Genomic DNA, 23926 nt, shown 5'->3' with positions numbered 1-23926 from the left:
TTTTTTTTATCTTTCCCCCTAAAAAAGAAATAGTACAAGTTATTCAATACACTATATATACCCCAATATGGTTCCTAAAAAGTTATGACTGTCCTTTAAAGGTTATATACACCTTTGGAGGCAATTTTTTTTATGATTGCATGTTACTCATTTTTGGCTAAAAATATTTTTTTCAATTGGCCTTTATAAAAAAAAATATTAAGCTGTTCTGTCACAAAGGGTTAACTTTTGACTGGTACTTTAACTTTGTGTTGGTCATCTAATAACCCTCATCTCTAAACGACTGAGAGATAATAAACACTTATTTAAGCCACATTCTTATCATTAAGATAAGAACTGAGCTATAATTAGTGCTTATTACTGCAGAGATAAGGCGTTTGTCTGCTCCCCAGATAACAGAAAAAAATGTAAATCCACAGGCTGCAAACAGAAAAAAGGATGCAATATTTTTAATAAAGACCAATTTAAAAAAAAGATTTTTAGCTCAAAAAGAGTACAATGCAATAAAAAAAATATAATAATTGTCCCCAAAGGTGTACATAGCCTTTACGGTTATAATTAATTATGTCACTAAGGGGTTAAAAATGCAACTCCCCAGAGTTGTGCACCAACAAGATATACTGTAGACACATATTAAAAATCTACAATAAAAAAGTGTCATTTTTAGGAGGGTTTTTCCAATTTTAAGGTGACTGCCCAATTGTCACGACGGACGTGCACTCAGTATAAAAGATAACACACCAACCAGGCTCTGGACGAAAGACAGGGGAAGGGTCACCTCATAGTTTATCCCTGACCTCTTTCTCTGCACTGCTCAGCCCACAGGCAGACCTTGAAGGTAGGTGTGCTCTGTCCTCCAGCCTGGACTGACAAAACCCTGAACTCCCTGAGATGGTGAAGTGGGGAGATAGGAGCAGCCTGCTCGCACAGAACCTGGATGGGATAGATGACACAAACAACCAAACTAGAAATGACACTTATCTTCTGAGAGCAGGAACTGACAGCCAACCTTCCCTCCAAACTTCCCAGACCAAATGATCAGTATAATCCGCTCAGAGCACTTAGCTGGAGGCCATTTAAACTAATGACTCCACCCAGTGCTCCTGATGAGAGGCGGATCCAGCACGGCACCAAAACAAATACTAAACTCGTGCTGCTATCCTGGCCGACCTCCGCACATTGTCAGAGTGGGGCATGACACCAATAAACACAGCTTATTTTCGGGAACAAGCATTCGTAGTAATGTTTGTTCCTGATAATCGGCCCGCCAATTGTGTGATGTGAATCTGCCTTTAGAAGCAATGAGAGATTAAACCTTAGATAAGTGATTTGTGCAGTAGGCTATAGAAAACCTGAAGCCATTTTGAATGTCAATGGAAATTATGTTACGACTCTTACCAAACAACAAAATAATAAAGCAGAAGGGAGCATGTTTTGTGCAAATAAATGTCACACATTGAAAAAGCTATTTAAGGTCATTGTTAAATGTCACTTTACGCTCACAGTAGACCTATTTCTGGAATTTGTACAACTTTTACTTTTGGAATGTGCTCATTGATTTAGTGGTTTGATATGAATACGGCCCATCAATTATCACTAATGTTTAAGCAAATTCTTTTAGCAAAGTATGTAATTATGTTTAACAAGAGATGGCATTCAGCTTTTATCTAACAGATATCAGTGTGGGTCATATTAGGCATAAAATCATATGTAAATTTCAGAAAGTCTGGGCATTGGAAACTCTCCCTTGATGAAGTTAATAGAATTTTTCTGGAAGCTGTCACAAATTTGTTTGATGGTAAAGTTTAAAGCTTTTTGTGTAAATATAGTCAGAGCGCATTAGCTGGTAAATAAAAGCAATAAAATGTAATAAAAGGGTAATATGAAATTGGAAACGTTTTTGGAGAAACAGCTGCACTCTATAGGCTGTCTGATATTGTAGTTCAACCCTATGTATGTGAATATAGCTGAGATGAAATGCTAAACACAGTGTAATGGTGCAGAACCCCAAACAACCAGACAGAGTTTAAACAATGGTGGATTTATTAAATGACGGCAGTACAGTCCAGACCATAAATCATATGCAGGTAATCAATCTAAGGCCTCATGCACACGGATGTTTTTTTTTTGCGGTCAGCAAAAACGGTTTCCGTTGTACCGTAATCCGTGTCCGTTTTTTCATCCGTGGGTCTTCCTTGATTTTTGGAGGATCCAGGGACATGAAAAGTGAAAAAAATAAAATATATCAAGTTTGCATTGAAAATGATAGGAAAAACTGACACGGATCACGGACGCGGATGACTATCTTGTGTGCATCCGTGATTTTTCACGGACCCATTGACTTGAATGGGTCCCTGAACCGTTGTCCGTGAAAAAAATAGGACAGGTCATATTTTTTTCACGGACTGGAAAAACGGATCACGGACGCGGAAGCCAAACGGTGCATTTTCCGATTTTTCCACGGACCCATTGAAAGTCAATGGGTCCGCGAAAAAAAACTGAAAACGGAACAACGGCCGCGGTTGCACACAACTGTCGTGTGCATGAGGCCTTAATAATAACTTGTGCAGGAAAACTCACAACGGACAGCCAGACCAGGCCAAAGTTCATATGCACAGAAATAGTCAGTTTAACGTAGTACCTAGGCACGAGACATTTCCAGGGTCCGATCCGAGGTCCAACACGAGACAAACTGTTCCGCATGGAAGTTTCCCACAGGCAGTCTCTAGAGATGGATTGAGGAAGTCAGAGGTCATGCACAGGTAGTCTGGAAGAATGTGAACAGCAACATACACCCGGGTTGTAAAAACAACAGTGGGCAGTGACCAGCCAGGGAGATCACCTCTTAAACACCTGCTAGCCAATCACAGAGTGCCATGTGTCTATTCCTCATAGGCCATATGATTATCCTAATCCCTGACACTTGTGTGGCCTTGGCTGGTCATTGATCACTTAACTCATGCCTGCTCTCTAATCTATTAGAATTTATGTACAGGTATATTCCCCATCAGCAGCCGCCATAGCGAATGAGATGTGCGTGCGTTTGGCCGTGTAACCCTTTGCGAACCTCCTCTCAAGCGTGCACGCGGATGCTCAAGTGGGCCAGCATGGATACGGCGGCACAGACGCCGGAACCGCAAAGAAGTCGGAAATGAAGATTCTGCAGGCACATGAGTCACCTGTCCCGCTACTCCAATGGGGTCCCCTGCAGGCCGAGCCCCACTAGAATTCCTGGGGGCCCCAGTGCACCGCAAAACAGGAGAGTGTCTTACACCCGCCTTCCCAGAGTTCCTTGCTCCATGTCCTCACACGTGCAGCAGCCATTTTATGAAAATATGTGATTAGTTACCAAGAAGCATAAGGAAATTCGGATTCGGTGCCAATCAAATTTTTCTTGAAATTCGGATCAAATTTCACTTCGTCAACTTCGATTCGCTCATCTCTAAATATTATCATAGATAAGATGTGCGACCATGTTAATTTGCTTCTGCATTCATTAATTGTCTGTTGAAGGACGCTTTGAAGGACGCTTCCTCACAGACTTAAAATTCATTTGGGTGAACAGTACTCAGTAACATTCCGGTAAAGTGCTAAGTAATGTGGTGCTCTCCATATATTGGACATCAGGTGTGGGACCACTGGTGCAGGCTTTGATGCCCAGGTGATCAGGACCAATTTCTTTAGTAATATACTCTGTGAAATAACCTACACTTCCAGTGAGAACTCTCTATTATTATAAAGGCTTGTGATTTATATTGCACTGTTGATTTCTTTATTTTCAACATCGCTAAAATGTGAAAGGCATGCTGGTTTATTTTATTTAATGTAATGTTTTGCCATTTCACCTTTCCCCTTTAACAGCCTATTACTGTTATTATGCATTTAGCACAGTGTTATAGTTTATTTCATTGTAAATATGCAGAAGCTCTAGTTATCTTATGCAAAGCTAATGTTTTCCATTTAGCATCTGCAAAATAAAGCCTTTTATTTCACAGAATGAATTACCGCCGTACAGCTTAGCTTAATATTTCTTTTTTGAGTATAGGGGTTGTATGCAATAGCGACAATAAAACAGGAGAAAAATCCATTTTCTTCTATTTTAATAGACTCCTGTGACCTAAAAAATGTCTTCCGATAAAATTACATTTGTAGAAACATTTATTTGTTATGCTTAGTGTTCTCTTGTGCTTTAGCAAATTAATGCAGGGCTGTTTATACATATTTAGGAGTCTGCACTGCTAACCATCATGAACTTTTCCATCTGCTCTGGAACCACAGTGCATTCTTTTTTTGCAAATTGGAACACTATTATAAGGCGCCATTTGTTCTGCAAATAAACAGAACAAACATCATTCAAATAGCGACAAAATTTTCAATAAATGTTATTTTTTTTCAATCTGATAAGGGGGATTTACATTTTGAATATATCGACTATATATGACCTGAGGTCCACACACAGAGGATCTAACTGCCAGTCACTGTAGACAAAGTTGTCCAGAAAAGTAATGCATAGTATTCCATTGACTAATAAAAATATCTATTAACATAGTAACATAGTAACATAGTACATAAGGCCAAAAAAAGACATTTGTCCATCCAGTTCGGCCTGTTATCCTGCAAGTTGATCCAGAGTAAGGCAAAAAAAACTGTGATCTAGAAGCCAATTTTCCCCACTTTAGGGGAATAAAAGATTCCTTCCCGACTCCAATCAGGCAATCAGACTAACTCCCTGGATCAACGACCCCTCTCTAGTAGCTATAGCCTGTAATATTATTACACACCAGAAATACATCCAGGCCCCTCTTGAATTCCTTTATTGTACTCACCATCACCACCTCCTCAGGCAGAGAGTTCCATAGTCTCACTATGGAAGGATTTATATATAATTATATATAAAATTTTGGTGGCTTTCTTTATTAATTAAATCCTTGAGATGAAGTATGGTCAACCAGGATATATAAGGGTATTCCACTACAAAAAAAAAAAAAAAAAAAAAAAACCCTTTTTTCCTGAGTAAGAAAATGTTTCCTAATTTAAATTATGATTGAAATGTTCCTTAAAGTGAACCTGTCACCGGGATTTTGGGTATAGAGCTGAGGACATGGGTTGCTAGATCACCGCTAGCACATCCGCAATACCCAGTCCCCATAGCTCTGTGTGCTTTTATTGTGTAAAAAAAAACTATTTGATACATATGCAAATGAACCTGAGATAAGTCCTGTACGTGACTCATCTCAGGGACAGGACTCATCTCAGGTTAATTTGCATATGTATAAAATAGTTTTTTTTTTACACAATAAAAGCACACAGAGCTATGGGGACTGGGTATTGCGGATGTGCTAGCGGCCATCTAGCAACCCATGTCCTCAGCTCTATACCCAAAATCCTGGTGACAGGTTCCCTTTAAAGGAAATGTTATATGCCAATTAAAACCAGATAGCAACACATATCCATTTTTTCTAATCTGTTTCTATTTTCTGATTGCAGATTTTTGTAATTTATTTACTGAAATTGTGATGATTGTGAAGATCCGCCATCTTGCCAGAGCTGTTCTTAGAAAGCAGCAAATAAATTGCTTTATGACAGACCCATGGGCCATAGACACAATGGTCAGAAGACTTATTGACTTCTATGGGAGGGTTTTCTAGGCATGCTCTGTGACCTGCAGAGGTCATTATACAAGGAAAGAATAGATAAGATTTGACAATTACCCATTGTGAATGGAGGATCCTGTCTTATCTGTACACAGAGGTGATATCATTACAGGTAGAATTAGAATGACAGATAAGTAGGTAACTGCAGTAAAGTGATCTGTACAGATCAAGAAGTGGTGCCTATTATTATTCTTAGTGGCCAATGTGAAAACTTCAGGATTTTATGTTTTTTGTTTAAACACAGATATTAACATGGAAAATGAAACCTAACATCAAAAAATCCTTAAAAGTATGATAAACAAAAAAACGTGCTTTAAACAGTAGGTCATTTTCAGGTGACACATTCCCTTTAAATAACTTTAGATCTAATTATAATTTAAATTATGGTGGGCAGGATTTTGATCCATGTGTTTGCCATGAGAAAAGGAAGACTCAGATCATACAATAAAAATCCTGCATTAAATTTTGAATGTTTCCAGTTGTCATAATTAAAAGCAATTTCCTCCATACATTAAATAACTATATTACCAGAATTCTTGGTGACTCTAGATATGCAATGATCATGACCATAGAGATACATTTATATGATATCATAAAAATGCAATGTTACATAGTTGACCTTTGGGGAGATTTACTGATGCAGACGTGCACAACCTCAACTTTCCCGGAAACCTGTTAAGGGCTACAATATTTCACAATACTATTTGTGTACTTTTTGCTTGCAAAACTTTTGACAGACTGCCATGCATATCACAACCACTAGGTGGACAAAACATATAAACAAAATATTTATATATATATACCGTATTTTTCGCCCTATAAGACGCACTTCCCCCCCCAAAAAAGTGGGGGGGAAATAGCAGTGTGTCTTATGGGGCGAATGCTGCTGATTTTGCCGAATTTTCAATGATACACCCGCCGCGATGCCGCGCGGCGGGTGTATCAGCTGTGAGGGAGGAGGGGCTGGGGGCCAGCATCTGCTTTTATAATGACAGCGGGGCCCGTGCAGTGACTGTATTCTACTACACGGGCCCCGCTCACTGTATAATTGTATCTCTAATAGTTAATTGTTATGTATATACCGTAATCGCATAATCAGCACCTGTATACTTACAACTACAAGCGCTTGGTAGGTAGGAGGGAGGAGGCAGGCCGGGAGGACGGGCGCTGGCAGCGTGAGTCACTACGTCACACGCCTGCGCTGCCCACTTTATGAATAAAGCAGGCGGCGCAGGCGCGTGACGTAGTGACTCACGCTGCCAGCGACCGTCCTCCCGGCCTGCCTCCTCCCTTCTCTCTGCTACCTACCGAGCGCTTGTAGTTGTAAGTATACAGGCGCTGATTATGCAATTATATACATAACAATTAACTATTACAGATACAATAATATACAGTGAGCGGGGCCCGTGTAGTAGAATACAGTTACTGCACGGGCCCCGCTGTCATTATAAAAGCAGATGCGACCCCCACCCCCTGTATTGAGGGTCATTCACTACAGGGACACTGTTATGGAGGGGATCTGTGGATGACACATAGCATAAGATGCTATATATGTGTCATCCACAGATCCCCCCATAACTGTCATACACAGATCCCCATAACAGTGCCATCCAGAGACCCCAATACGAGCCACCCACAGATCCCCCATAAGTGTCACCCACAGATCCCCCATAAGTGTCACCCACAGATCCCCCATAAGTGTCACCCACAGATCCCCCATAAGTGTCACCCATAGATCCCCCATAACATTGCGTCACCCATAGATCCCCCATAACAGTGCGTCACCCACAGATCCCCCATAACAATGCGTCACCCAGATTCCCCATAACAGTGCATCACCCATAGATCCCCCATAACAGTGCGTCACCCACAGATTCCCCATAACAGTGCGTCACCCACAGATTCCCCATAACAGTGCGTCACCCACAGATCCCCCATAACAGTGCGTCACCCACAGATCCCTCATAACAGTGCGTCACCCACAGATTCCCCATAACAGTGCGTCACCCACAGATCCCCCATAACAGTGCGTCACCCACAGATTCCCCATAACAGTGCGTCACCCACAGATCCCCCATAACAGTGCGTCACCCACAGATCCCCCATAACAGTGTGCCATCCACAGATCCCCCATAACAGTGCGTCACCCACAGATCCCCCATAACAGTGTGTCATCCACAGATCCCCCGTAACAGTGCGCCATACACAGACCACAATTAGTTCAAAACCCACCAAAAGCACACCTTTGCGTCTTATAGGGTGAAAAATACATATATTTATATATGTGCCACCTTACATAATCATTTTTTTTTTTTTAGGTGGTCTTCTTGTGCCTTATATGTCCTTAGTTGAGCACGAGGGAAGGCAAAAAATGACATATTTGTATGAACAGTGTCTCATTTTCTCACATTAAGGCATGTATTCTGTTAAGAGAGTAAAAAAAAAGTTCCAGCACTCACTTTAAAGATGCGTCGTTCTTTGTCTTTATTTACTGCATAAGCATAAAAAGTAGGGACAAATCCATCCACCTCATGGCAATTAACGCGTTTCAAACATACTGTTCTTAGTCACAACAAAAATGAGTGCCTGGGCAAAGAAATTGAAAATCAAGGACCCTTACCTCGCCCACCACCAGGAAGGAGCGGTGGAATCCACATACACCAATCCTCAGCCGAGGCACTCATTAACCTGTCATTTAGCTCACATGTGTATTGAGAACCCACACCCAATGGAGTACATGAAAATTCACCATACAAAACCATCAAAGCACGCAATGTGAACAGGGTCGCAATACAAAAGGTAAAATAAAAAGTTCTTTTTTGAAATATATATAAATAAAGAGACATAAAATGAAACATATAATGGCAAACTAATACTCCCATAACATTTAACAAGCTGGATACCAAGTGTAGGCATTTCTCACATTAATAAAAATGCATAAGTTCCTTCCTTAAGTTTAATCCTGAGGGATGCCTCATATTTAACCTGAAGTCCCAATTAGCTCCCCTCAAGAAGATGGATTTTTTATAGTCACCTCCTCTTGGGGGAAGTGTCACTTTCTCTATCGCAAGTGCTCGCAATGATTTGACACCGCGGTTATGTACCTGTATAAAGTGTCTAGCTGCATTTGAAATGTTGGTGGAAGAGAGGTTTGTAATATAATTCAAATGCTCCAAAATCCTCGGCTGACGATTGATGTATGTGGATCCCACCGCTCCTTCCTGGTGGTGGGCGGGGGAAGGGTCCTTGATTTTAAATTTCCTTGCCCAGACACTCATGTTTGTTACGACTAAGAACAGTATGTTCGAAACGCGTTAATGATTGCCATGAGGTGGATGGATTTGTCCCTACTAGTTATGCTGATGCAGTAAATGAAGACAAAGAATGACACATCTTTAAAGTGAGTGCTGGAAGTTTTTTTTTTTCTTCTCTTCCCTGAGGTCTTACCTGTTGTGTTCCGTGCGCGCGGGGTACTTATTAAAGAGTGAGCTGGAAATAATACTATATGGACTGTTAAATCTGTCAGAGAAAACATTCCCATGTATCCAGTGACCAATTGTCCCTGATTTTATCCCACCTAGACCTCGGATTGTACATTGATTTTGCTGGCTTTTTACAAGGCTCTATCTTGTAAAAGTTTATGTGTCCTTTGTGTTCACCAGACCTATTACTGTACCTAGACAGCTTAATCCAAGGTAACAATGGACAAGCTGCCATTTCAGCCCGGGATCCTTTCAAATTGTGAATAATGGTGTTATTGCTGAATAATGATAACAAGATTGACAACAATGTCTACAAGTTTGGAAGGTTAAACTAGTTCTAATCACATTGTAGACAAGAAAAAATGTATAAATCAGTGTGCTACACAGAAATGACGTGATACAGTACTTACATACAGGTAAAGTAGGAGTTTTACTCTGGAAAGTTTTTTTTTTTTTTTTGGAGGGGGGGGGGGATTTTCCTAATACACATGAATGCATACAAATTAGGCATAGGTGGCAATCTCACCAATCTAAAGATGCCAACACTCAACACAAAACTACTTGGCCACCCTAAGTATCAAAAATCCAAAGTGCCCTAGACCAGTGATGGGCAAACTGCGGCTCTCCAGCTGTTGTAAACTCTAGACAATAGCCAAAACCATAAAGTATTTCTACCCTGTGACATGTACCGGCTGTATGTCATTTATCTAACCTGTTCACCATGACAGGCCTCCCTGGAGGAGCTCCTCAGACCGGCTGTGTGGGAGGAGTAAAAATCCCAGCATGCATTGCAGCAAGCATGTTCAGAGGAGCAGTCACATGACATCCCCGCCCACCTGTGTTTCCATAGAGACAAGAGCCCCCCAGATAATATCAATAACTCATCAGGGAATAACTGCTGTACAGACATAGCAATAGAAAGTAGGCCCCAGTCCCAGCAGCACACAGGAATATGATGATAATGTATCACACGTATCTTACTGGGGGAGGCCCTGTTCGTAAACTTGCTGTGGGGCCCAGTCATTTCTAGTTTCACCATTGGATTTAAGCCATGAACAGAATAAAAAGAGGAGGAGATTTATCATGTCCCTTGTTTGTGAAAAGTGGCGTTAAAAAGTTGCAAACTATGTGTGTCGTGTCAATGGCAGGGAGGAGGCGTGACTAGTCCCAACAAACTTATGCTCATTTTCGCCAGTTTTCTGACTCAAATGAAGGCAGAAATCCTCGGCAGCTCTGAGCCGTCATAGATTTCTGTTTAGGTGCATGGACGGCTGGGGGAGGGGGGCTGTTGAGCGGGGGGACAGATCTTTGTTGCACAAGAGCTCTGATGAATACATTTGTACAAATCGATCTGCTCACATAGAGAGGAGCCTCCTGTCTATCATCACACGACTAAGGCTTCTTTCACACTAGCGTTGTTAGAATCCAGCAGGCAGTATACGGTATACAAACGGATAGCTTTTTTTTCCGGGTATATACCAGATCAGTATCATCCAGTATCTTCCGGAATAAAGGATCCAGTATAAAAAAAAAATTTAAGATAAAAAACGAAACTAGCTCCTCCTATACCCCGGCGCATGCACAGATCCGGCGGAGTGGTAATTTCCTGAACACTTGGTACCGGATGCGGCATTAATACATCTCTATGGAAAATAATGCCGGATCTGGCAAGTGCGGTATTGTTCAGGGATTTTGGCTGGAAATACCGTACAAGGGACGGAACGGAAGACATCTTGATGCATACTGAACAGATTGCTTTCCATTCAGAATGCATTAGGACAAAACTGATGCGTTTTTTCCGGTATTGAAACCATTTGTCGGATTTCTATACGGAAAAAGAATAACGCTAGTGTGAAAGTACGCTTGGGCTACTTTCACACTAGCATTAGCAGGGTATGGCAGGCTGTTCCCCTGCCAGATCAGTGCTAACGCTAGCCCACGAGTGCCGCCGGAAGTCCGCTTCGGCCCCATTCACATTTACTGATGCCCAGCACGCTGCGTTTTTTGTCCGGCCGCCTCTCAGCATGTTTTCTGTGCTTCGTCTGCATCTGCAACCTGTCCCCACTAAAGTTATTTGGGGCGGCACTCGTGGGCTACCGTTAGCACGGATCACTGTATACAGTGTACAGGGGGTCACGGATCACTATATGCAGTGGTGGGGGGTCACATATCACCATATAGAGAGTGCAGGAAGGAGGGAGCACACATTTATAGATGGTGAGACCAGTGACTGCTGCTGATATCAATGACCCCAGCCATACTGACAGCTCACAAGGGGTTAAAGCTCCTGAACTGTTGGTCTGGCCGTGATATCATGTCTTTGATAAGAACACAGAGCAGAGGGGACATAAACAGGACAGACACTGGGATTGCAAACAGTCACTACATCCTCACATGTTGGCAGGATCTTCTCAGTACAGGGGAAACAGAGGGGGCAGAGCCTGCAGTCAGATCAACCATCACAGCTTCCCCTCAGTCTCCCTTCCTCCTGCAAAAGTTTCTTTATTTCAGCTTTTGACAGGTGTCCCTGCTAAGCCCCTGCACAGCCAGGAGCGCCAGTCACAGAAGGAAAGCACCTCTGATACAAGTGCAGTATGCCAGAGCGACAGGGGAATTATATGTGAGCTCACAATGTGAGCATTAGGTGGGCCAAGGTAAATACAGTTCTGGTTACTCACGGTTATGTCGTCCCTGGGCAGGCCTGCACAAGTGATAAGGAGATCGGCACAGGAATTCTCTTGGGCACACTCTGGTGTAAGGGACACAGGCCAGATGGTGGTTCAAGGTGCCCTTGATGGTCTGTATTAATGTGCCTATGGCAAGGTCCCTTGTAGTCGTGACGCCAGTACCTTTTATGGTGGTACAACCATTTACAAGGTTGGTGCAATCCAGCTTATAACTTTTACTGAACGTTGCTCCTGGTAACGGTTACATCCAAGTATAAAACAGTCTCTAGTACATGCAGACATGAAATACAGTTCCTTTAGGGTCCATTCACACGTCCGCAATTATGTTCCGCATTTTGCGGAACGGAATTGCGGACCCATTCATTTCTATGGCACTTCCGCACTTCCGGGTCCGCAATTCCGATCCCGAAAAAAATAGAACATGTCCTATTTTTGTCCACAATTGTGGACAAGAATAGGCATTTTCTATTAAGTGCCGGCGATGTCCGTGTTTTGCGGATCCGTGGATCCGCAAAACACACACGGACGTGTGAATGGACCCTTAAGATGGACAGAGGTAAAACTGAAAGAGTGCTCACAGGTGTGATGTCTGTCTCTCAGGCTATTAATGATATAAGTTTTATACTTACTGGTAGAGGACTTCTACGCTGGTCCTTGTTATCCCAGTACAGGTTAGTGAGGCTGCCGGAGGCTGGTAAATCCTTCACTTTTAACTCCAAAGGTCCTAATGTGCGTATAGCGATGGCCGTAACCCTTTGGGTCTCTGCTTCTTTAGTGCTTTCTGGATTAATATCCTTTCCTGAAGCTAAACTTCTAGCTGATGTCCACTAACTCTTAGCAGAGTTCTGAGCAAGATGTGGACCACTTTAGCTCAGGGCTGAAGATTGAGGTCAACTAACTAAGACTAGGCCTGAGCTGGGCTATATATAAGGAATGTGTTGTCTCCCCCCAGTGGTAGGCTCAGTGTAATCAAATCTAACACACCTGTAGGCAGGGATTATGCATAAAGATGCACTGCAGCATAAAACAGGTTATATAAAGCATACAAAGCATAACACTACAACTTTGCAGTACCCACGTGGGTAGTGGGACACTGCACAAGCAGGGTGCTTTAGGACCCAGACAGCAGCACACTCCTTCAGGCATGGACTCTGTAGCTCCTCCATGGCACTTGCAGGGATTAGGGAAGACAGGCAGCTGTGAGAGCAGGACAGGAGGGGGCATGGCTGCCATCAGCAGGAAAACCAGGCAGATCTGCTTAAGAAGATATATTAGTAAGTGTAATATCTCCCTACTTTCTTTATAGTTGTAATAAGCGCTAACAGAGTGGCCAACCCCTTTAACTTAGAACCTCTGCTGCACTACTTACAGAAAACAATTAGCCTTTTTTACCATCTTCAGGGTGGCATCACACGCGTCAGATTTTGTGGCAGAAAAATCTGTTCCATTCATCTTAATTGGGCTTGCCGAAATCCATGCGCTTGCTGCCCCATTCAAATGAATGGAACTGATTTTCAGTTGTGGAATTTTCCGCCACAAAATCTTCTGCGTGTGAAGGCACCCTCAGACTCAATCAACTGTTGGGAATGCTCAAAGATATAAATGGAAACATCTGTGCATGCATGACCACCTCTACATTCACAGTGGCTGTGGGATGGGGATGCCTTTTTCTAGAGATACTGGTCCAAAGGTGGGACTACCATCCTTCCATTTACAGAAGCTGTGGGATGGGGTTGGGAAGCCCACCTTCTGGAGATAGGTATGAGTCCTAGAGGGAGCACCCACATTTTTTAGGTGTGGATACTATTATTGGGCGTGAATATTCAAATCACAAATTTTAATCGCAAATATCGCCACTTCGAGAATTTGCAAAGATTTAGAATATAATGCTATATATTTGCATTCTCGAATCTTCTACATATTCTATTCTTGAGTATGAAGCGCATTTCTTTGTATGTAATGAGTAATGATGGGGAATAGTGATCGCACTGCCCCCCATCATTGATCCCCTCAGATGCCATGTTCATCACTGATCACGGCATTTGATGCTACCATTTAGGCCTTTCAGGGGTTAATCAGGGTAAAAATAAAAAATAAATACTCACCTTATCTATTTGCTCATGTAGAGGCCATCGCGGCCATCGCGGCCATCTTGATTGAAGACACTGCGTGAAATCTCGTCATCATCACTAATGATGTCACCACGCCGGGCCAGTGTGGTGAGGTCATACATCATCCAGTGAGACATTTTTCACGGTTTTTGCAATCAAGATGGCCGGAAATGGATGAGGTGAGTATATATATTTTTTTTTACTTCCATTTCAGGGAAAATTTATTTGTTAACATGAATCGCAAGGAAATTCAGTTTTGCATCAAATTATTCCTGACATTTAGATCTAAGTCCATTTATTTATTTTAACACTACTTGAGACTCAAATTATATCAATCAATAGTTGTTACAGATTTAGACAAAAGTGTCCAGCCCTTCACAGGTTTACACCATCTAAAGGATTAGTACATTTGCTTTACCACATTTTTCTTCCTCTAACCAGGTTCTATTTTTTCCCCTTTTTTCCATATTTCCCTATTTTAGTCCTTCTCGATCTACATTTCCTGGTACAGCAGATCCTGTTGACTATTTTTTTTATTAAAGAGAATAGCACAGCATGTTGCACTTCAATGGCATTTAGCGAGTTATGCAAGCCTAATAGGAGCGTGAACATAGCCTGTGCTCCTTGGCCATGTGTCATACATAACATGTGTTTTAAAATTCCATAGCTTTTCATTAGTCACGTTCTAAAGTCTTAAAAATCGACTATTACATTTTGAACATTGTTCCACTAATCATTCACTCTATTGTGTCAACCAGACCTCTTCAGATTTCTAACAAAAAGCAACACGTGGACTGTGCATTAACAAACTCTGTATCCAATAAAAAAACTGTCAAATATACTCCCCCTGCTTCCTCTAGTACTACTTAATTATTTAGAACATTTACTAGTTTGTTACTCCCTATGGAGATGTAGCACTACTTGAGGATAATGACAGCATATTGCCTTTTCCAGTCTTTGTGTTAAATTACATTTCCTTTAGGACTACAGCAGCACTGCATTTCAACAAAATAAATGTACTTACTTTTGAGAAGCTAATTTGGTTAGCATGCTCTTGATAGAAAAATGTTCTATATGATTCATTGGAAAAGTTAACAGTATAATGGGTCAAACCTTCTAAGCTGAATCCAGAAACTATTTTAATGAGCTTTTTTTTTTTTAAAGTAAATCTTAGAAACAGGTTTTGACAGTCTACATTTGTCAATGGTTCACAAATTGATAAATAAGACCTGTATACCTTAAGGAAACCTTCTTAACCTTCACTTAAATGGAACCTATTGAGAGATTTATTATTTCCTAACCACAAGGAAACTGAAATAGCGACAGGTTCCCACATTAAAAATAACTCTATTTTTTTCTGAAAGCTGCAGAATTTCAGAAAAAAAAAAAGAATACTTTTAAAAGAGACAACACAGGGAGAAATGTCCATTGGCAGGTCCCATCTGACTTCTCTGAGCCCATGTTGTATAGGGAAAGACTGGTCAATCAAGCCAAGCTATGTGTGAGGAGATGCCATGGGGGAGGCACCCAATGGACACCTCCCTGTACCTAGATCTTTATAAACCTTTGTATGAAATGCTTCTGCATTTCAAGATAGGACATATTTTTTATTTTTTTTTGTAATGAGGGAGCCTCTCTGTATTTCATGTCCCCCTTGGTTAGGACGAAATGAATCTCCCGATAGTTTCAGTTTGAACATTCAGAATAAAATGCATGTGCTACTGGTAAATGAAAACAGATTTTGAATTTCTATACAATAGTTTGCTTAAAAGAATAAATAAGCTTCACCATACATACAGTAAGTAGCACACTCCTTATAGGGGTTGTCCAAATAATTTTTATTCATGACCGATCAGCTGGTTTAAGACCCATTCACTTCAATGGGATGGCTCGTTACTTTACAAGTGTATAGGAATGAGCCACCCCATTGAAGTGAATGGAATGGCTTTTTGTAGTTACACCTGCGACAGCAAGCAGGTAAACAAAGAAGATAAGGAAGCGCTGGCACAGAAAGCACCTTTTCTTCCACCAGTTCATCGGCAGGGTTGCTGGATGCCGGGACCCCACCGATCTGATATTGATGACTTATCCTGAGGATAGGTCATCAATATAAATAATTTGAATAACCCTTTTAGTTTGCATCAACATCCTTTAAAAGAATCATTTATGATAGTTGCTTCAATTTTGCATTATATTTATTTTACCTTTACTGTTCCTATCTTTCATTTTGGGCTGTGGTCCATGCCCATGCAGCTTTTTCTTATTTCTTGTGCTGTTATGCCCATGGGCATGTTGAAGCAGCAACAGGAACATTGATAGGGAAGTGTCTATGTAACTAGTTGTATAAGAGAGTGCTGAAGATGAGTCAAGAACCATAGTAATCCTAGAAAACTCCTTTAAAGAAATTGTCATGCCTGGACAAACCTTTCTGTGTGCCCTACTTAGGCATGCAGATGCCATAATGGTTAAAACTCAATTTTTCTCTAAAGCTCCTTCAGAGACACATGACATCCCCGCTAATTAGAGCATAGGGTCTTACTGCACACTTATTATTACTGATTTAATTGTTTAACAATATGCAGTAATCCTCTATGTTCCCTCTAACAATGGTTATAAATAGCTGGAATGTTATTTAAAATAATAATAATAATAATTTTTGTCTGGGGGACATGTGAATATGTGTTTAGTAAGGGACCAGAATTATAAAAAAATAAAAAAAACATATCAATACTCACCAATCTCCCATTGCTTTTGTGCTGACACTGCTGGAGTCTCCACTGCTCTCTATTTTATGTTCCCAAGTGAACACCTAGGAAATGCTTGAAATGAAAGCTAAGTTAATATTGGCTGAGACCGGTGACTGTTGTGGCCATTGGCTGAACAGGCATTTCCTGACTGTTGAGCCGGGACCAGGAAGCGGACAAAGCAGCAGGGACCAGAAAAACGAACATCATTTTTTTTTTATTATGGCCCTTTTAAACAAAATTTCTCCCCATGAAGAAAACCCCTTTAATGTTTCAAGAGATTATCAGTAGAGATGTCGCGAACATAACATTTTCCATTCGCGAACGGCAAACGCAAATTTTCGTAAATGTTTGCGAACTGGCGAACCGCCATAGACTTCAATAGGCAGGCGAATTTTAAAACCCACAGGGACTCTTTCTGGCCACAATAGTGATGGAAAAGTTGTTTCAAAGGGACTAACACCTGGACTGTGGCATGCCGGAGGGGGATCCATGGCAAAACTCCCATGGAAAATGACGTAGTTGACGCAGAGTCAGGTTTTAATCCATAAAGAGCATAAATCACCTAACATTCCTAAATTGTTTGGAATAACGTGCTTTAAAACATCAGCTATGATGTTGTATCGATCAGGTAGTGTAAGGGTTACGCCCGCTTCACAGTGACAGACCAAACTCCCCGTTTAACGCACCGCAAACAGTCCATTTGCACAACCCCAAACTCCCCATTTGCACAAGGTTGGATACCAAGCTAGCCATGTCCCGTTCCTTGTCCTCACTGAAGTCATTGAAGGTCTCTTCCTCCAGCCAGCCACGTACAACACGTACAGTTTAATCCCTGTTACGTCCCCTATCAGGGGACGTGTATATGGCATTGATTTTAGGAACGGGGAGATGGATAAAGATGCTTGGTCGGTCCTCCTACTTCAAATTTGGGGCACTGCGCGTGCAATCTAATGTGCCGCCAGATAGTTGTGTTGTGTTATGTTGTTCTATTCTTATCAGTTTAATCCCTGTTACAGTGGGGGAAATAATTATTTGACCCCTCACTGATTTTGTAAGTTTGTCCAATGACAAAGAAATGAAAAGTCTCAGAACAGTATCATTTCAATGGTAGGTTTATTGTAACAGTGGCAGATAGCACATCAAAAGGAAAATCGAAAAAATAACTTTAAATAAAAGATAGCAACTGATTTGCATTTCATTGAGTGAAATAAGTATTTGAACCCTCTAACAAAAAAAGACTTAATACTTGGTGGAAAAACCCTTGTTTGCAAGCACAGAGGTCAAACGTTTCTTGTAATTGATGACCAAGTTTGCGCACATTTTAGGAGGAATGTTGGTCCACTCCTCTTTGCAGATCATCTCTAAATCCCTAAGGTTTCGAGGCTGTCTCTGTGCAACTCTGAGCTTGAGCTCCCTCCATAGGTTTTCGATTGGATTAAGGTCCGGAGACTGACTAGGCCACTCCATGACCTTAATGTGCTTCTTCTTGAGCCACTCCTTTGTTGCCTTTGCTGTATGTTTTGGGTCATTGTCGTGCTGGAACACCCATCCACGACCCATTTTCAGTTTCCTGGCAGAGGGAAGGAGGTTGTCGCTCAGGATTTCACGATACATGGCTCCGTCCATTTTCCCGTTTATGCGAATAAGTTGTCCTGTGCCCTTAGCAGAAAAACACCCCCAAAGCAAAATGTTTCCACCCCCATGCTTGACGGTGGGGACGGTGTTTTGGGGGTCATAGGCAGCATTTTTCTTCCTCCCAACACAGCGAGTTGAGTTAATGCCAAAGAGCTCTATTTTGGTCTCATCAGACCACAGCACCTTCTCCCAGTCACTCTCTGAATCATTCAGGTGTTCATTGGCAAACTTCAGACGGGCCTGCACATGTGCCTTCCTGAGCAGGGGGACCTTGCGAGCCCTGCAGGATTTTAATCCATTGCGGTGTAATGTGTTTCCAATGGTTTTCTTGGTGACTGTGGTCCCTGCTAATTTGAGGTCATTAACTAACTCCTCCCGTGTAGTTCTAGGATGCTTTTTCACCTTTCTCAGAACCATTGACACCCCACGAGGTGAGATCTTGCGTGGAGCCCCAGAGCGAGGTCGATTGATGGTCATTTTGTGCTCCTTCCATTTTCGAACAATCGCACCAACAGTTGTCACCTTCTCTCCCAGCTTCTTGCTAATGGTTTTGTAGCCCATTCCAGCCTTGTGCAGGTCTACAATTTTGTCTCTGACATCCTTGGACAGCTCTTTGGTCTTTCCCATGTTGGAGAGTTTGGAGTCTGCTTGATTGATTGATTCTGTGGACAGGTGTCTTTTATACAGGTGACTAGTTAAGACAGGTGTCCTTAATGAGGGTGACTAATTGAGTAGAAGTGTCTAACCACTCTGTGGGAGCCAGAACTCTTAATGGTTGGTAGGGGTTCAAATACTTATTTCACTCAATGAAATGCAAATCAGTTGCTATCTTTTATTTAAAGTTATTTTTTCGATTTTCCTTTTGATGTGCTATCTGCCACTGTTACAATAAACCTACCATTGAAATGATACTGTTCTGAGACTTTTCATTTCTTTGTCATTGGACAAACTTACAAAATCAGTGAGGGGTCAAATAATTATTTCCCCCACTGTATGTCCCCTATCAGGGGACGTGTATATGGCATTGATTTTAGAAACGGGGAGATGGAAAAAGATGCTTGGTCGGTCCTCCTACTTCAAATTTGGGGCACTGCGCGTGCAATCTAATGTGCCGCCAGATAGTTGGTGGTGTGTTATGTTGTTCTATTCTCATCAGTTTAATGCCTGTTACGTCCCCTATCAGGGGAAGTGTATATGGCATTGATTTTAGGAACGGGGAGATGGAAAAAGATGCTTGGTCGGTCCTCCTACTTCAAATTTGGGGCACTGCGCGTGCAATCTAATGTGCCGCCAGATAGTTGTGGTGTGTTATGTTGTTCTATTCTTATCAGTTTAATCCCTGTTACGTCCCCTATCAGGGGACGTGTATGGAATAGATTTTAGACAACCGCAAAGAGTTGTCAATAGTTGACACACTCATGACATAAATTTTATACCTCTATGTGTCAATCTTGGTGTAGTTATGACTGTGCTCGTGCGCATGTTTGGGAGATTGCAGGCGATGGGGGTTTTACAAAGCCTATGGTCGTGCTGAGGTAGTTCAGTGACAGTTAAGTGACCCAGAAAACAATGATTCTGCAGTGTGGGCCCATTGTTGGCCTAGTAGGCTTTAATGATCACCTTAGATGATCACAAAGAAAATTTTAAAATGTTTTTTCTAGGCAAAATTATCCAGCCGATCGCTTTTGGTCTGTTCACAATGAAGCAACGACCTTATCATCTGGGGTGTGCCAACATTGCCATTGCCAACACACTCATAGAGGTGGTCGCTTCATTGTGATACGCAAGCCCCTTCACCACGACAAGGTAACGATCACGAAGGGGAATTGACACATGTATGTGCCTTTTTTTTGTTTTGTTTTTGCAGCCACAGTGCAGCACCAGAGGCCAGAAAAATTAGGCATGTACACATGCCTGAAAAATTTGGTATTGTTGCAGCCGCTGCTGTAGCAGCGGCCAGAAAAATTAATGTTTGTTTCCCAGGCAGAAAGTGCCCTAAAACATTGCGGCTTGAACCCTAGTTGGTGGCGAAATATCACGCAAGTCATCCGGCATTGAGAGATAAAATACAGCAGCGTGTGGACCATTTTTAGCCCAAGGCAGCTCATCTCATCAGGCATTTTTTAGTCAAATGTATCGCCCACTGTCAGTCCCTTCGGGATCCATCCCTCACTCATCTTAATAAAGGTGAGGTAATCTAGACTTTTTTGACCTAGGCGACTTCACTTCTCAGTGAGAATACCTCCTGCTGCACTGAAGGTCCTTTCTGACAGGACACTTGAACCGGGGCAGGCCAGAAGTTCTATCGCAAATTGGGATAGCTCAGGCCACAGGTCAAGCCTGCACACCCAGTAGTCAAGGGGTTCATCGCTCCTCAGAGTGTCGATATCTGCAGTTAAGGCGAGGTAGTCTGCTACCTGTCGGTCTAGTCGTTCTCTGAGGGTGGACCCTGAAGGGCTGTGGCGTAGGACTTAAAAAGCTCTGCATGTCCTCCATCAACAACACGTCTGTAAAGCGTCCTGTCCTTGCTGGCGTGGTCGTGGGAGGAGGAGGATTACTTTCACCTCTTCCCCTGTTAGATTCCTGTTGTGCTGTGACATCACCCTTATACGCTGTGTAAAGCATACTTTTTAATTTATTTTGGAACTGCTGCATCCTTTCCGACTTGCGGTAATTCGGTAACATTTCAGGCACTTTCTGCTTATACCGGGGGTCTAGTAGCGTGGACACCCAGTACAAGTCTGTCACAGTCATTACCGCTGGCTGTGACCTTCTGTCTATGCTCTCGCTGAAGTTCTGTTTCTGTGTATTTGTGGTTCTTTATGGGTTAACTCCCCTGTGTGCCTATTAGGAGTTAATCCTCTGTCTGCTCCATGGGTGTGGTCTCTTTGCTGCACCCATGGAACCTGTATACAGTGGGGGAAATAATTATTTGACCCCTCACTGATTTTGTAAGTTTGTCCAATGACAAAGAAATGAAAAGTCTCAGAACAGTATCATTTCAATGGTAGGTTTATTGTAACAGTGGCAGATAGCACATCAAAAGGAAAATCGAAAAAATAACTTTAAATAAAAGATAGCAACTGATTTGCATTTCATTGAGTGAAATAAGTATTTGAACCCCTACCAACCATTAAGAGTTCTGGCTCCCACAGAGTGGTTAGACACTTCTACTCAATTAGTCACCCTCATTAAGGACACCTGTCTTAACTAGTCACCTGTATAAAAGACACCTGTCCACAGAATCAATCAATCAAGCAGACTCCAAACTCTCCAACATGGGAAAGACCAAAGAGCTGTCCAAGGATGTCAGAGACAAAATTGTAGACCTGCACAAGGCTGGAATGGGCTACAAAACCATTAGCAAGAAGCTGGGAGAGAAGGTGACAACTGTTGGTGCGATTGTTCGAAAATGGAAGGAGCACAAAATGACCATCAATCGACCTCACTCTGGGGCTCCACGCAAGATCTCACCTCGTGGGGTGTCAATGGTTCTGAGAAAGGTGAAAAAGCATCCTAGAACTACACGGGAGGAGTTAGTTAATGACCTCAAATTAGCAGGGACCACAGTCACCAAGAAAACCATTGGAAACACATTACACCGCAATGGATTAAAATCCTGCAGGGCTCGCAAGGTCCCCCTGCTCAGGAAGGCACATGTGCAGGCCCGTCTGAAGTTTGCCAATGAACACCTGAATGATTCAGAGAGTGACTGGGAGAAGGTGCTGTGGTCTGATGAGACCAAAATAGAGCTCTTTGGCATTAACTCAACTCGCTGTGTTTGGAGGAAGAAAAATGCTGCCTATGACCCCCAAAACACCGTCCCCACCGTCAAGCATGGGGGTGGAAACATTTTGCTTTGGGGGTGTTTTTCTGCTAAGGGCACAGGACAACTTATTCGCATAAACGGGAAAATGGACGGAGCCATGTATCGTGAAATCCTGAGCGACAACCTCCTTCCCTCTGCCAGGAAACTGAAAATGGGTCGTGGATGGGTGTTCCAGCACGACAATGACCCAAAACATACAGCAAAGGCAACAAAGGAGTGGCTCAAGAAGAAGCACATTAAGGTCATGGAGTGGCCTAGTCAGTCTCCGGACCTTAATCCAATCGAAAACCTATGGAGGGAGCTCAAGCTCAGAGTTGCACAGAGACAGCCTCGAAACCTTAGGGATTTAGAGATGATCTGCAAAGAGGAGTGGACCAACATTCCTCCTAAAATGTGCGCAAACTTGGTCATCAATTACAAGAAACGTTTGACCTCTGTGCTTGCAAACAAGGGTTTTTCCACCAAGTATTAAGTCTTTTTTTGTTAGAGGGTTCAAATACTTATTTCACTCAATGAAATGCAAATCAGTTGCTATCTTTTATTTAAAGTTATTTTTTCGATTTTCCTTTTGATGTGCTATCTGCCACTGTTACAATAAACCTACCATTGAAATGATACTGTTCTGAGACTTTTCATTTCTTTGTCATTGGACAAACTTACAAAATCAGTGAGGGGTCAAATAATTATTTCCCCCACTGTATAAGCCTGAGGTTTCCTCAGTTCTGTGTCAGCTCTCCTGGTGTGTGTTGTCTGTCCTGTTCCTGGTTTGTACTCTCTCCCATGCTGCTGACCCATGGGATCTGTGTCTGTCTGTCTGTGCTCTGTGAGTTTCCCTACTTGTTCATTTGCGTCCTTTTTCCTGTCTTTCTGTTCTGCCAGTTATGTTTTAGTTACTTTGTGTTTATTCTGATGTCTGTGTTCAGCAAGCCTTTGCAGCAGAGTAGCATGACAAGGCCATGCAGTTTACTACTGGTGGAGCAAGTCCTTCTCTGCTCATTGCCACTCCTGCTCCCTTGCATGAACTCCTTGCATGAACTTCTTGTGTTATTATTTGCCCTGTTTTGTATTTACCTGTCTGTTATGTTTGCCTATGTGCCGTCGGTACCTTCTGGTACCTGTTGTCCATTCGCTCCTGCTGTCACTGTCTAGGTCACGCTCCAGAGTGGACCCTGGCAACTTCCTGCGGCTAAGTCTAACCCTACCATCTAGGGCTCTAGTGAAAACCAGGAGTTGCTTAGTTACACCCCTCTGGAGTATTACTAGACAGTGGCGCAGTGGGGGTTTTCTCCCACTGTGCTGACGGTACATAGAGCTCATGTTTTATCTGTGCTGCTTTCCATGTTTCTGTTTGTGCAATAAACTCTTATGTGTCTGTACCTGATTTCCGTTTATTGCTTGACGACGCGGTGGTCTCTCCTGGGACCTCCAACTCGTGACAAAGTCGTTCTCCTTCAGCCTTTTTAAACGAGGGTCCCTCAACAGGCACGACAGCATGAAAGACTCCATTTGCACTTGGTTGGATGCCGAGCTACTCATGTCCCGTTCCTCGTCCTCAGTGATCTCACTGAAGGTATGTTCTTCCCCCCAGCCACATACAACACCACGGGTACAAGATAGGTGACAACGAGCACCCTGGGATGCCTGTTGTGGTTGGTCTTCCTCCTCCTCCTCAAAGCAACATTCCTCCTCTGACTCCTCTTCCTCACAATCCTCTTCCAACGTTGCCGCAGGTCCAGCAAGCGATGCTGATAAGGCTGTTTCTGGTGGTGATGGTGACCACA

At 42.5% G+C, this 23926-nt stretch overlaps 1 protein-coding gene and 1 long non-coding RNA gene across 2 annotated transcripts in view; one reads left to right on the top strand and one right to left on the bottom strand.

Annotated features, from left to right (window-relative positions):
- The window catches only part of PCDH15 (protocadherin related 15), a 1608479-nt gene that overhangs the window by 1308349 nt on the left and 276204 nt on the right, over positions 1-23926 (top strand). The gene's annotated exons all lie outside the window — the stretch shown is intronic.
- On the bottom strand, positions 11009-21234 carry LOC121004395. The gene is made up of 3 exons (XR_005779706.1): positions 21223-21234; positions 20067-20069; positions 11009-11167 (listed from the first exon to the last, which is right to left on the bottom strand). It is a non-coding gene; the product is annotated as an uncharacterized LOC121004395 (long non-coding RNA).

This window comes from Bufo bufo, chromosome 6 (assembly GCF_905171765.1).
Source record: "Bufo bufo chromosome 6, aBufBuf1.1, whole genome shotgun sequence".
Classification (NCBI taxonomy): Eukaryota; Metazoa; Chordata; class Amphibia; order Anura; family Bufonidae; genus Bufo; species Bufo bufo.
Note: the sequence above shows the minus strand (reverse complement) of the source record. Positions and strands in the feature narration are given on the sequence as shown.